Source organism: Schistocerca cancellata, chromosome 11 (assembly GCF_023864275.1).
Source record: "Schistocerca cancellata isolate TAMUIC-IGC-003103 chromosome 11, iqSchCanc2.1, whole genome shotgun sequence".
Lineage (NCBI taxonomy): Eukaryota > Metazoa > Arthropoda > Insecta > Orthoptera > Acrididae > Schistocerca > Schistocerca cancellata.
In genome coordinates this window covers 138,878,864-138,892,307 of record NC_064636.1, presented here as the reverse complement: position 1 = coordinate 138,892,307, position 13,444 = coordinate 138,878,864, and positions in this window count along the sequence as shown.

Below are 13,444 nucleotides of genomic sequence, written 5' to 3'. Positions count from 1 at the left end.
CCTAAAACAATTAAAAAAACAATTCCTTAGCCTCAAGTGTTGGGCTTTCAGCCGATTTGAATCCAGATTGTTTCATCTGAAAATCTCAAATTCCTCGGGCCTTCAGCCTGAATGAACTATTGTAAGGTGAGGCTTGCCTTTTCAATTTATGATCATGTTAGCGTTTTAAGTTAATGGTCTTCAGCCGTTTTTGAAAATAAAGCGGCTTTCAGCCGGTACTTGACTCCCAAAATTTACAGCTGTGTGTGTTAAGAAAATGTTTTGTTGTGGTCTTGTAATGTTTGATCAAACAACAATAAAGTTGCGTGTTCGAGTGTAGCTGACAGCCGCTTATTTTGGCCCCTTTCCACAACTGGAAATACCTGTCCTGTGCTGCGGGTTAAGCAGGGCGTTCCACCACAGCCTGTCTCACTCACCTCTATTCCTCGTAAATTACTCGAAGGGCATCTCGGCGCTGTTCTTTTAAGGAGCTGGAAAGATCAAAGTGCCACAGGACAGGCCTGTAGACTTGGTCTGCTGCAGCCCCTCATTTGTAACTGCTGCCACATTTCCTTTCTTCTCGTCTGTAATTCGTTCGTAATGTATTATTAATCTTCTTAATAACAGTATCTTCAGTGGCTGATGACTGTTTCTTTGTACTTTGTGAGAAGCACCTCGTATGTCGCGTCTCTCTTCGTTTTATCGTGATGTTCTTTACTTTTTATATTCCATAAACGTGAGTGTCTTTGGTGGCACCTAATAATTTCCTCCGACACTTTCCTGTCCGACATCAGAACGAAGAAGGAAACGACACAAAATCTAAATAAACTCGCGCTCTCCACAGTCTGTCTACTATACGCACACACGAGCAACCACGGACACGCTTGCAGGCTCGCACAACCACGCGTAATCGAAATTCCGTCAAGCGTCAAGCTGCTTGTGCAAGTCCGACGCTTGGGCTAATTTCCCCTGCACACGGCCAAGCTAGCTTGCCCGAGTGTGGTTGTCAAGCATGCAGTAGCGTGTGTGTGTGTGGGGGGGGAGGGGGGGGGGGCTCTACAGAGACGCTCGACAGACCCGAGCATTTTACGGGAACACTCTGAAGACGTACCACTTCACGCCCTCACACGTCTCGCCAAATGAGCACACCGAAAAATTCGAGGAGTTAAGAGCCAATACTACTGACCATCATTATTCCAGCAACCCTTCTGTAATTTTGTAATCATACAGTGAACGATATTCCTGTATATGTATTCGCAATACGTTACAGTTTTTCGTGTTGAGGGTCCGCTGCGACTCCCTGCACCAAACTCTGGATCCTGTGCAGGCTCTCCTGCATCCCGCTAAGGTTTTCTACTGTCGCCACAACAGCAAAAGCCTGACGGAACTTCCGACGTCATCTACTACGTCATATATATACAGGGTGGTCCATTGACAGTGACTGGTACAAATATCTCACGAAATAAGCGTCAAACGAAAACACTGCAAACAACGAAACACGTCTAGCTTGAAGGGGCAAACCAGATGGCGCTATGGTTGGCCCGCTAGATGGCGCTGCCATAGGTCAAACGGATGTCAACTGCGTCTTTTTTAAAATAGGAACCCCCATTTTTTATTACATATTCGTGCAGCACGTGAAGAAATGTGAATGTTTTAGTTGGACCACTTTTTTCGCTTTGTGGTAGATAGCACTGTAATAGTCACAAATATATGGCTCACAATTTTAGATGAACAATTGGTAACAGGTACGTTTTTTAAATTAAAATACAGAACGCAGGTAGGTTTCAACATTTCATTTCCGTTTTTCCAATGTGATACATGTTCCTTTCTAAACTTATCATTTCTGAGAACGCATGCTGTTACAGCGTGATTACCTGTAAATACCACATTAATGCAATAAATGCTCAAAATGATGTCCGTCAACCTCAATGCATTTCGCAATACGTGTAACGACATTCCTCTCAACAGCGAGTAGTTCGCCTTCTTAATGCTAGCACATGCATTGACAATTCGCTGACAATTTCTCAGGCGTTGTCGGTGGATCACGATAGCAAATATCCTTCAACTTTCCCCACAAAAAGAAATGCGGGGATGTCAGATTTGGTGAACGTGCGGGCCACGGTATGGTGCTTCGACGACCAATCCATCTGTCGTGAAATATATATCCTATTCAATACCGCATCAACCACACGCGAGGTATGGAATGCCTTTCGTAAGACAACGAAAAATTTTGGATGAAAAGTAGATGCTTTTGTCCCATAGTGGGCAATGATTTTGGAAGAAGGCTTAGAGATGCGAATCGCGCCGATTTCTGGAACAACTTTATGATGTCCACTAGTTAAATAAGGCGGATGGCTCAGTTTTGAAGAGGAGATACGGATTACAATTCTTTATTCGTTTCACATAGTGATCAAGAAAACTAACAAGGGAATGTTCCAATAAGACAAGTCGAAACCTAGCCCTCAAATATTTTACACAGGAAGAAGGCAACGAAAGAAATGCACTTTGAAAATATTAGCTGCTAAGAGGCACTGCAAATATTTAGAAAAATCGTTGAAAATTGCCAAATGCGTTGCGCGCCAGGCAGGGGTAGAAATGTACAGCCCTACTGGTGCTGTAGCAGCTCCGCATGCTCAACACAGCCGACATCGGCGGTGCATTTATAATCACGAAAGACGACACAACCCGACTGTAATTTGTAAAGGACGTCTCAGGTAACCTTTCCTTGATAGTTTTTCGGACACTATAGTACACTGTTACTATTCTCTGCAATTAGCCAGTCAAGAAACATTTATTACAAATTATCAGTTCCACTTTGCAGTATTGGGAGCTACTGACAATACAGATGAAGCTGATTTAATATTTAGTGCGCTTTCGTAAGGCACACCTACTAACAGAACGTTTTTTCTTCTTGTTTCACAGTAATGTGGATTCAAGTTACCGTTCTCAATTTAGCAATGATGAAATATGAACAACGTGGCTTCCAGCCGAAATCACCTACTTGTCCTGAGGATGTGCATATTTGTCATTTGTTAGTTGATTCCCTTGACATTCATTCGAATGATGTCGACATTTCGTTTGAAACTGTGGATACGTCAGGAGAGATACGAAGTAACGGTGACGATTCCGTGAAGTGTGGTTCGAACGACGTCAGCCGTGCCAGTAACAGTTGTGAAGGAGAATACCTCCCAAGTCTGGAAACAACACACGTACTGTAACAGCTTTCAGCGACAAAGAGAAGGCAGCGGAGTATCAGTCGGGCGAAGGACGGGAAAACGCTCGAAGTTACGCAGTGTGCGAAGGCGTTTCCGTTTCGTACAATCGGAGTGTGAACAGTAGAAGTGGAAGAATGAATTACAGGAAGTGAGGAATTTGCGCCACACGGAGACCCGAAACCAGCTGAGTGGAGAAACTGTCGGGGGGAGATGGAGGACTGGCCGTGGGAGGCTGTGCGCCGTCAGCGGCGGAGGTGTGCGGGGCTGCGGCCGGCTCTGGGCCTCTGTCCGGCCGGCTGCGCAGCTTCCAGAAGTCGCGCACAGCAGGAGGCCGCAGAGCCGCCGAGTTTACGTCACGTGACCGTGTGGAGCAGCTGCCAGGGGCGGGCAGTGCTGCACGGGAATTCGCGGCTGACTCGGAGGCGAAACCTGCCGCCGTCGCCGCAACTGGCGTTTACAGCGCTGATCAGTCGGGTTTGGTGAGAGAACTGCGTGCGCCCCGCTCTTTATCGTGTCGGGGTGGAAAAGAGACGGAGGCGGCTGCCCACCCAGTGAATGCAGTGACACGTTCTTGTGCGATAGTGCCGTTGGTAAGTACGGGCGGTTTATTGTTTCCGCATCTGTGCATCAGTCTGCGAGAACCGCAACACAAATTAGGGACCAAAAATAGAAAATGGACTGTCAAGTGGGAAAAGATCTTGTGATCAATGCATCATAATCTGTAAAAATGGGAAAGAATAATTTTCAACATTTCGTTCGAAACGTATTCCTACCAGCTGCAGAAACCAATTCATTGCTTTTGCTGGATTCATCCTCTGGACATAACGACGCCTCTGTTTTTGTGGAGGGCGACGAAAAATCTGTGGATGTGATGTGGATTCCGCCTGGAAGTAGTAGTGCGATTCGACCTCTGGATAAAGGACGTTTTCGACAGTGGAAAGCATTTTATCAGGAAATTACCAGACAACATCATTTCCGATACCTCTCTCTCGTTTCAGATTTATCAGCGGAAGAGTATTCTTAAGCTACCGACATTTGTGCATCGCCAGTTGTCTTGGCCACACTTTACGAATTACATCACTCATGCCTGGAATAAAGCTCAATATGCAGAACAATGCCCAGGACCATTTCTGACTCCATCCCAGTTCTGTCTAAATAAAACTAGTGGTCGCTGCATCAATGTTTCCTTTGTCCAGTTTGTTTTTGACATTCAAGTGACACTTTGCATTTTTGTGACGACTACAGAGAATAAAGGAACAACTGCTTCCCTGATAGTCAAATCTACAACATTCGATCATGATTGCCAAGAATGGTCTACAGGAAATGGTATAAAATGTGGTACTGCAAGACACATACCTACGTTGAGAAATTCTAATTGTGTTTCGCAATGAAACTCATTCGTACGAGTTGTTTGTTTGTCTAGCGAACCGAGTATCTAGGATTCCTAAACACAACGTAAGCCAGGCTTCAAGAGCCTAGAATTGCTGTCTGTTAACTCCGGACAATCCCGCTGCGCGGCGCTGCCTGTCTGATTCTGCGAGTCGCGCGCTAGGCGGGCAGGGCTGTACAAACCACTGTCGTAAGCTGCTCTCGGCGCGGCAAAAATGTGTGCACCGTAACTCCAACATTTTTTTACAAAATACTTGCAGTGCTCCTTAGCAGCTAAAAGTTTGGCAATCCATTTCTTTCGTTGTTTTCTTCCTCTGTAAAAACTATCAGAGTAGATTTCGACATGACTTACTGGACTATTCCGTTGTATGTGACAGTTTTAATATACACCCTGAACACGGAGCAGATTGCAGCAGAATTACGAGATGGAAGACGTTACAGCAGTGGTGACCTGCAGCCAGCACAGGTCACGTGACCGGCTTGTCGAGGCAGGAAAAGAGCGGGGAAAAAAGTACACGTTTGGCGCTTCTATCCCGGAGCGTAAGAAACGGTGTGACAGATGTTCGTCAGTTGTGTGTCTTCAACTATATTATAACAAAAGGTAGACACAATAGAATCAAAAAGTCTTGCTTTCGTCGTTAAAGGGTGAATCTTTCACGGTACTAAATGTATTATACAGGAGAGAAGAATAGGAGGACAAGCTCACTAGGGTATACGTCACGCTGCGGAATCAGTCGAGATAAATGCTTCGCGGCTGTCCGTGTTGTGACGTCACCAAAGTCTGTCATGCATAGAGCACTTCCGCTATCCCTACTTACTGGTACAACGTCGCAAAAGACCTGCAAAAACACTCAGTAAGGCTTTCAAAAGAGTTTTCTCTACGGGGTGCACGGCAGCAAAACATTTTCGTATTGCGATCGGAAAGACGATGACTGAAATTTCGGATAACATCTCGTCGCACGGAAAAGCGCCATTGTTTTAATCTCTGCCATCCCATCTGCGGTATCGTATCCGTGACACTCCCCCCACTATTTCGCGATAGTGCAGAAGAACTCTGAAAATGACCAGTTGTTGCTCGATACAGTCTGGAGTTGGTTATTACAACGTTTACAATCTCCCTCCTGCACGGTTACACAAGAATATGTCAGTAGGATCGCAAGAGATGGGAGGTAAACTACACAGTGATCTAAAACGGCGTGTCGAGATTCCAGAAGCACTACGGCTCGTCCTGTGTAGCGGAATGACGACGAGAAGAACGCATCAGAACCGCACAACGCACAAGGCGGGGCCCTCAAACAAAACTTATTTTCTGATCTGAGGGGAAAATGAAAAATTTCCGCAACAGGAATTGCGAGCTGCGTAAATGGACAAGGAGGTTGGAATGCACACTAGTAAACAACCAAACCGACAGCGGAAACTGGTGTAATGAAACGAAGTGTTAAAAGTTCACCGCCTCACACCTAGCTGTTTTGTGCATAAAAAGCTACACTGATGCGGTATCTGACTGCCAAGTAGCAAATTTAAGGCATTTGGAGAAGACGGCAGGAAGGCGAATGAGGTGTGAAAAAGTTGCATTGGTGAGGTATTTGATTTTTTAAAATGGGTTCCTTCAAACCACGCACTTAGTGTAGGACATTTCGTGAACAGAAAGTACTAGGAAGACAAGGAACGCGTGAAACATTTTATCTTTTCAGAGCCTAAGCTGTTTTGCGCATAAAAGGATGCGTCGGTGTGATATTTAGCCGGCCGTTGTGGCCGAGCGGTTCTAGGCACTCCAGTTCGGAACCGCGCGACTGCTACGGTCGCAGGTTCGAATCCTGCCTCGGCCATGGATGTGTGTGATGTCCTTAGGTTAGTTAGGTTTGAGTAGTTCTAAGTTCTAGGGGACTGATGACCTCAAAAGTTGAATCCCATAGTGCTCAGAGCCATTTTTTTAAACTTAATGCAAACAGGTGTCACGTCACACTCGTCGGCAGCAGTTTATTGTTATAAGGTATTCGAGAGTTCGTCCTAAAGCCTCTGACACATTTTGCCGTTTATCAGTTCTTACCAGTCAAAATTACGAAAGTTTGACTGCAGACTAAAACAATGAAAATTTCGCGGCATTTTAAATATTCCAGGTTTTTCCTAGTTTTGTTCCGGATGGAAAAATTCGCGGGTTTTCGCGGATTTCCCAGTTGTCCCGGATCGGATACACCGTGAAGACGCAATCGATACCTCCACTGCGCGATAACAATGGTGATCTTTTTGATGACAGCGCCACGAAGGCAGAGTTACTAAACCGTTTTCCGAATTTCTTTCACAGGACAGGGCGAAGTAAACATTCCAGGACTCGAATCGAGGACAACTGCCAATATGAGTAATTCAGAAGCAGAAATTCTTGGTGCAGCAAAACAGCTTAAACCACAAGGAAGGCAAAGCCTGCGGTCCACATTGTATACCAGTCTGTTACTCTCACAGTATGCTGATACAACAGCTCCACACTTAGCAGCCACACACAACCGCTCGCTGGCAGAAAGCTCTCCGTACCCAGCAGAATGCAAAGCTGCGCAAGTCACACCAATAGCCAAGGAGCGGGATAAGAGTAATCCACTGAATAACAGACCCACACCGCTAACCTCGGTTTGCAGTAGTGTTTTGGAACATATACTGCGCTCGAACACTATGAACCGCCTCGAAGAATAAGATTTATTGATAAATAGCCAGCCCGGAATCAGAAAACAACGCTCTTGTGAAACAAAACTAGCTCTTTATTCCCACGAACTAATGTGTGGTGTTGACAAGGGACGTCAATTTGATTACGTAGTTTTTAGGTTTCCATATCGCTTCTCACACCATCCCTTCCAGTTTCATTGCGCACCTGTGGAGTTATGTGACTGGATTCGTGATTTCTCGTTAGAAAAGTCACAGTTGGTAGTAACTGACGGAAGGTCATCGAGTGAAATAGAAGTAATGTCTGGTGTTCCCCAAAGTAAGTGTTAAGAGGCCCTCTGCTGTTGCTGGTCTCCGTACACCACTTACGAGACAATCTGAGCACTGCTCTTAGACAGTGTCTAGCTGGTGCAGCCACTTACCATCATGTAATGTCATCAGATGACCAAAAAGAATTGCAAAATGATTTAGACAAGATATCCGAATAGTGTAAGAACTGGCAATTGACTATAAATCATGGAAAGTGTGAATTCGTCCACATGAGCACGACAAAGAAACCACTAAGACGATAAATCAAAAAAATTTGAGGGATATGAATTCAGCTAAATACGTAGGGATTAGAGTTGTTAATACCTTAAATTGCAACGATGACATGGATAATGTTGTGCACAAAGCAAGCGATTTACTGACAGAAGTAGAAAACGTGACAGGTATACTAAAGAGACCGCCTACACTACACTTGTACGCCCTCTTCTCGAGTACTGCTGTGCAGTGTGGGACCCGCCTAAGGCAGGATTCACGGAAGCGATCGAAAAAGTTCAAAGAAGGGCAGGTCGTCTTGTATTACCGCGAAATGGGTGAGACAGCGCTACGGATACGATACAGCAATTGAAGTGACAGTCGTCAAAACGTAGCCGTTTCTTGCTACGGCAGGACCTTCCCATGCAATTTCAATCGCCAAGTTTCTCCTCAGAGTACGATAATGTTTTTTTGGCGCCCACCTACACAGATAGAAATGATCTTCATAATGAAACAAGACAAGTCAGAGCTCGCCCGGGGAGATGTAAGTGTTTGTTTCTCCCGCGACTGTTCGAGAGTGGAACGGTAGGGGAGTAGCTTAAAGGTGGTTCGATCAACCCTCCGCCAGGCACCTAAGTGTGAATTGCAGAGTAATCATGTAGATGTAGATTTCGAATGGGCGGATCAGGATCTGCACGGCCCCCCTTACACTGGAAATGAGCCACACTCCCAGAAAGAATGTTACCACGCGCTTGTCGCTACTTCCGAGGCATCGTGCAACACGCCCTTCAGCTGCCACCTTTCTGTTTAGGAGCGCGCACTCTGTTTTCCGACTAATCGTCCAGTCACCTACGTTTATTGTTTGCGTTATTCGCAGTCTGCTCCGAAGTATTTAACGGGTTCGTCTGATTCATCTGAGCACAGTTATCGAAATGAAAGATATCGCATCCTCCAGCCACGCCACAGCACCCTCTAATGTAACAAATACGAGTCGCAGACCGGGGACATCGAGTACATCAATTACCACGTTACGTGTTTTACGGCGAAGCCTTCCAAGCTTTGGAGTCTTCTGCAAGTAGCGGAAACCGGTAAATACACCTGTTGCACATGAATAATAGTGGTAAATGAAATGAATGGTACTTATTCTCGGTAATTCCTGTCGTTCCTATCTCTAGTGCAACCAACACGACAATATCAGTCAGCTTTTAGAGTAATTTACCCGAGATCGTGCCCAAGTCAGGTTCCTGATACAGAGAATAATTTTTACCCGATGTCTTACTTACGTTGTGGGAAAGTGTATTTGCTGCTTCTTAAAGGTCACGCATTTTCTTTGGCCTCCAGGATTCTCACCTGTTTTTTGGTTGATTCTTTTACTGGTAATTCAGGGTGTAAAAATATGCTTTTCCCCGGGTGAAAATACACTTTTTCCGTGCTAAGTGAAGGTAGGTTTCCCGTAGATTTTCCCTCGGAACTGTAAAACTTATCAATCCTTTGAATGGTTTACGGTTTATACATTGGCGTGGAACTTCCTGGAAAAAATGGAACGGGGAGAGAAGTTTTTGAACGGCCTTTGATTTGCAGCAACATATACGGTGCATATTTTCGTATTACGAAACTATAAATTCGAATTGCACCAAACACGGCACCCTAGTTTCCGGAGATTTGAAATCGAGATTGCGACGTCATGGCACGTGACGTGGCCAGCCGATGACAGCAGACGTTCAGAGCATAGGACACGTTATGTGCTAAGCCAATAGCAATCACTTACGTAGGGCGAACACACAAATAGGAAAAGTTAGGGGTTAACATTAAAATATGTAGTGTAGCAACAAGAAAAGCCAAGCTTTCACATACAATATCGACGTTTATTGCGTGTGTTATACTTTAAGGTACGTCGCACAAATTTGCCAGTAAATTTAAAATACTGACGTAAATGTCTGGTCTTCAGGGCTCGAAATTCTTCTACGTGGTTGGTCCTGAAAGTGTTCAGTTTTAAGCGAGAGTCAAACGCTCTGTGATTTAAGGAATTCCGCCCACTTTCCCACACGTAACATAATTCATCCTGCGTAGAAGCATATTTACTTTGAAAGTAACACTTTTCAAACCACCATTCGCAAAACTATCCCGAGACCGTCACAAATATCTTCGGCTTAGCAGTAGCCAGAGAGCGCCAGAAAACAGGCATTACTGCGCGTGCGCAGCTGCAGTGACGTAGGAAGGCCGCATGTTTGTGTGTGTAAAGCACAAAAAGAAACAGGACGTCAGAGGATACTCCGAGTGCATTTACTAACGTGAATACTTCAGTCTGAAGTGCACACTGTCCAGATTCGCAATTAAGTAGGTCCCACCTGACATTAAGCTTTTCGGTGTGGTTTTTGCGGCGTAAGTTTTCTTTGAGTAGCAGTACTGTAGCATCTCATCTTTTTTCTTCTTTATGACATCATGCCATACATGGCAGAACATGAAAACGTGCACTTTACATTCAACGAACAGCTGTGGAACGAAACACTTCGTTTCAAATAAATTGACGGCCTCTGCGACAATAACAATGCCAAATTTCTTTAGCAAACTGACAACAATAACTTCATAGTTCTGCAAAGGGAATGCTTGACTGCCAAAAACATTGAAATAAAATCCAGAAAACTGAAACTAATAATATAATTTTGCCTTCAATAAATATGTAAATGTATTTTAATACGCTTGATAGCTCCTCGCCACAGAAATACGTTGTGTGTTCATTTGACGTGGGAGCTGTATATGAAGAGGAAGCAGCGAAATCACTGAACGCAAGCACGGGTCACGTGGACACTACCCCCCCCCCCCCCCCTTTCACGGCAACAACTACTCTGATAACTCTGCGCATGCGCGAATGCGGCAGCCAGGGCGCGCGATACAGCTAGCGGTCGGAGCAGTCCGAGCAGCGGGGGGCGGGGGAAGGTACTGCTCGCTGGCGAGTCAACTGCGCATGCGCAACAGCCCGCTGGCGACAGCCCAGATGAACCTGACGTAAGCAGCTGTGACGTCACGCTCACAGAAAGGAGTTTATTGTTACGAAGTATCACCTCGTCTTCGCCCTAAGGCCTTTGACATATTTTTAGCTGTATTTTCTTGTTGTAAATTGCACATGTCCTTTGCAACTAAAGATTTATTTTTTCCTCTCGTTTTTGTTTCATTGCTGTAATATTTCAACATCCGTTCTTTGTACAAATATTTACTCCTTACCTTTCTTCCAAACGTTTTTTTACGCGCATGACCCCCATTTGGTACCAAATCTCAGTACATGTTTCTGAATGTAGCCACGACTCCGAAGAAAGCAATAAACACTTCCCACCCGAGACTGCTACAGTTGACTATTTCCTGTACGATGTTAATGTGCCGACTCACCGCAATCCCTCCTGGTTGTTCTTCGTACGTCTCTCCCTGATATGGCCACTTCGGCAGTTCTTGCAGCAGAACGGACAGCTATTAGATGCAAGCAGGCGATCTGTGTGTGTAATTTCGTGGTGAGAGTAGTTAACCCATCTGAAATTAATTCCAAGACGCCATCACAGTACATTTATTAAAGAGTGCAGTAAAACAGATAGCATTTAAATAGGTGAAACGGTTCACCACATGAAGTTACAAAAATCGGGACGTGTGTGTGTGTGTGTGTGTGTGTGTGTGTGTGTGTGTGTGTGTCGCAGGAGTTTAAAGTCTGACATGTGCCGAGATGAAATCTTTTTCAGAGCCAAAAGACGACATTGCAGTTGCGAAAGTAACTTTTACAGTAAACGGCGAATATATACATATATTATTGAAATCGGGTTCCCTTTTATGATGAAACACTAATTTTTGTTGGTACCCAAACATGTTTCGGCACCTCTGTGCCATCCAGAGTGAGATGTGGTTATTGTAAGCTGTAGAAAGTGAACGTATTTTATGTTTTAATTGATCCAACACAGTGAGGCTTAAAGAAAGTTTTTGTTAGTTTTTCTCCTTACCGAAATTTTCACATTACACAGTTTTGCAGGACTATCTGTGTGCTGTCCTGCAATGATTGCTTGTCATCTGCAAAGTCAACGCTGTAAATATGAAATTTATCAGCAAGCTGTTGATTATTAAACGACATGATTTTGGCGTATCAAAATATTTTGCTTACATATTTGTTATTAGTCAGGTTTTGTTGCGACATTCTTCCTCTACGTTCTGAGGGCACTGCACACACACACACACACACACACACACACACATTGTAGCGTTTGCCAACGCCATTGGCGATCATTTCTTGTCGAGAGTATTCGGCGACGAATTTGAATATTGTTCTCTCTCTCTCTCTGTCTCTCTCTCTCTCTCTGTCCCTCCCTGTGCGCGAGTGTGTCTGAGTGTTCCTTTTCTCTCTACTAATTTGTTGGTTTAATTTCTTGACCATATGGCACTTGCCACTATTTTCCTCTCCTATATGTTTTATTGTGTGTAGCTGCTTCGTGTGACGGTGTTTGCTTACGGATGTTCCGTTCAGTCTGTGCAGTCCGAATCTGAAGCCCGTGCGCCACCGGGTGATTCGGCAGTTTGTGAACGGCGATCCTTCGAGGTTGTCGGTTTCCCGAATATTGTGAAGCCATGTGTGGTGTTTCTCTTTCGAACGGCGAGATTCAGAAAATTTAGTGTGTTTTATGTTTCCGTTCGTAACCTGGTGTGAATGTGTGCGTGTAAGTAGTTTGTTTCGCCGTGTAGCGGTTCCACACGTGACCGCCTGCTGCGCCACACGTGGGCCCTGGCGGCCGACGCTGGCTGAGGGGAAGCTGCAGGTCCGCCTCGCAGCCGAGTGCTGGAGGCTGGCGGGCGCGAGTCTCTCTGGCGGCCCCACGGCTGGCTCGCGAGCCTCACCCCAGCCACTCACCGTCACGCCGCGCGGCGAATCCGCTGCCGGCGCATGCGCGGGGAACGCCTTCTCGCTCGCCGCCGCCGCCGCTGTATTCTGCACTGTTCCCTTAGCTGCAGACTCACATTGAAACCTAAAATCTGGAAAAATAAGTTGTTGCTGTCGATAGGGAATGGAACCTTCCACGCTCAATCCAGCCAGTTCACTTTCGACGTCAACATTTTATGAGTCTTTCACATCGCTCGACACTTTATAAGAACCTCTTCTGTGCACACTGGACATGTATCTCTTCCCTCTGTGTAGCCACAAGCGATTCGCTTCAGTGTAGCACTGTTGTCACAGGAAACGTCTTTTAAAAGTTAGTTGTCGTAGTGCGTTTCGTTTTTGACATCCCCACTGTTCGTTCCGTCATTTTTATTAAACGTCGTAGACTCAGGTGACGAAAGTTATGAAATAACGACACGCTCATATACAGATGGCGACAGTATGGCAAACTGCGTTGTTTACATCGGCAGTGACATCTACATTTGAACTAACGTAACAGCAAGTCGCTCATTAGAATCTCACCAACAGTTGGAAGCACTTGCTCGATTCGTGGGCCAAAGTAGAGAATTTTATCTATTTTACTTTTCGTGATAGCGTGACCTCTACGAATCTGCCTGATGTGTGACTCGTTCCGTGTGCAGTGTTGTCCAGTACGTGGTGTAACTCTTGCTGGCAATGTGAAGCTGCAATTAAAGACGGCAAGTATTTGCGTAATGCAGATACATAAGAATACTCGGCGTGAGAAAGCAACTGAAGACACATTCTGACTGAACGACTTGTGTGC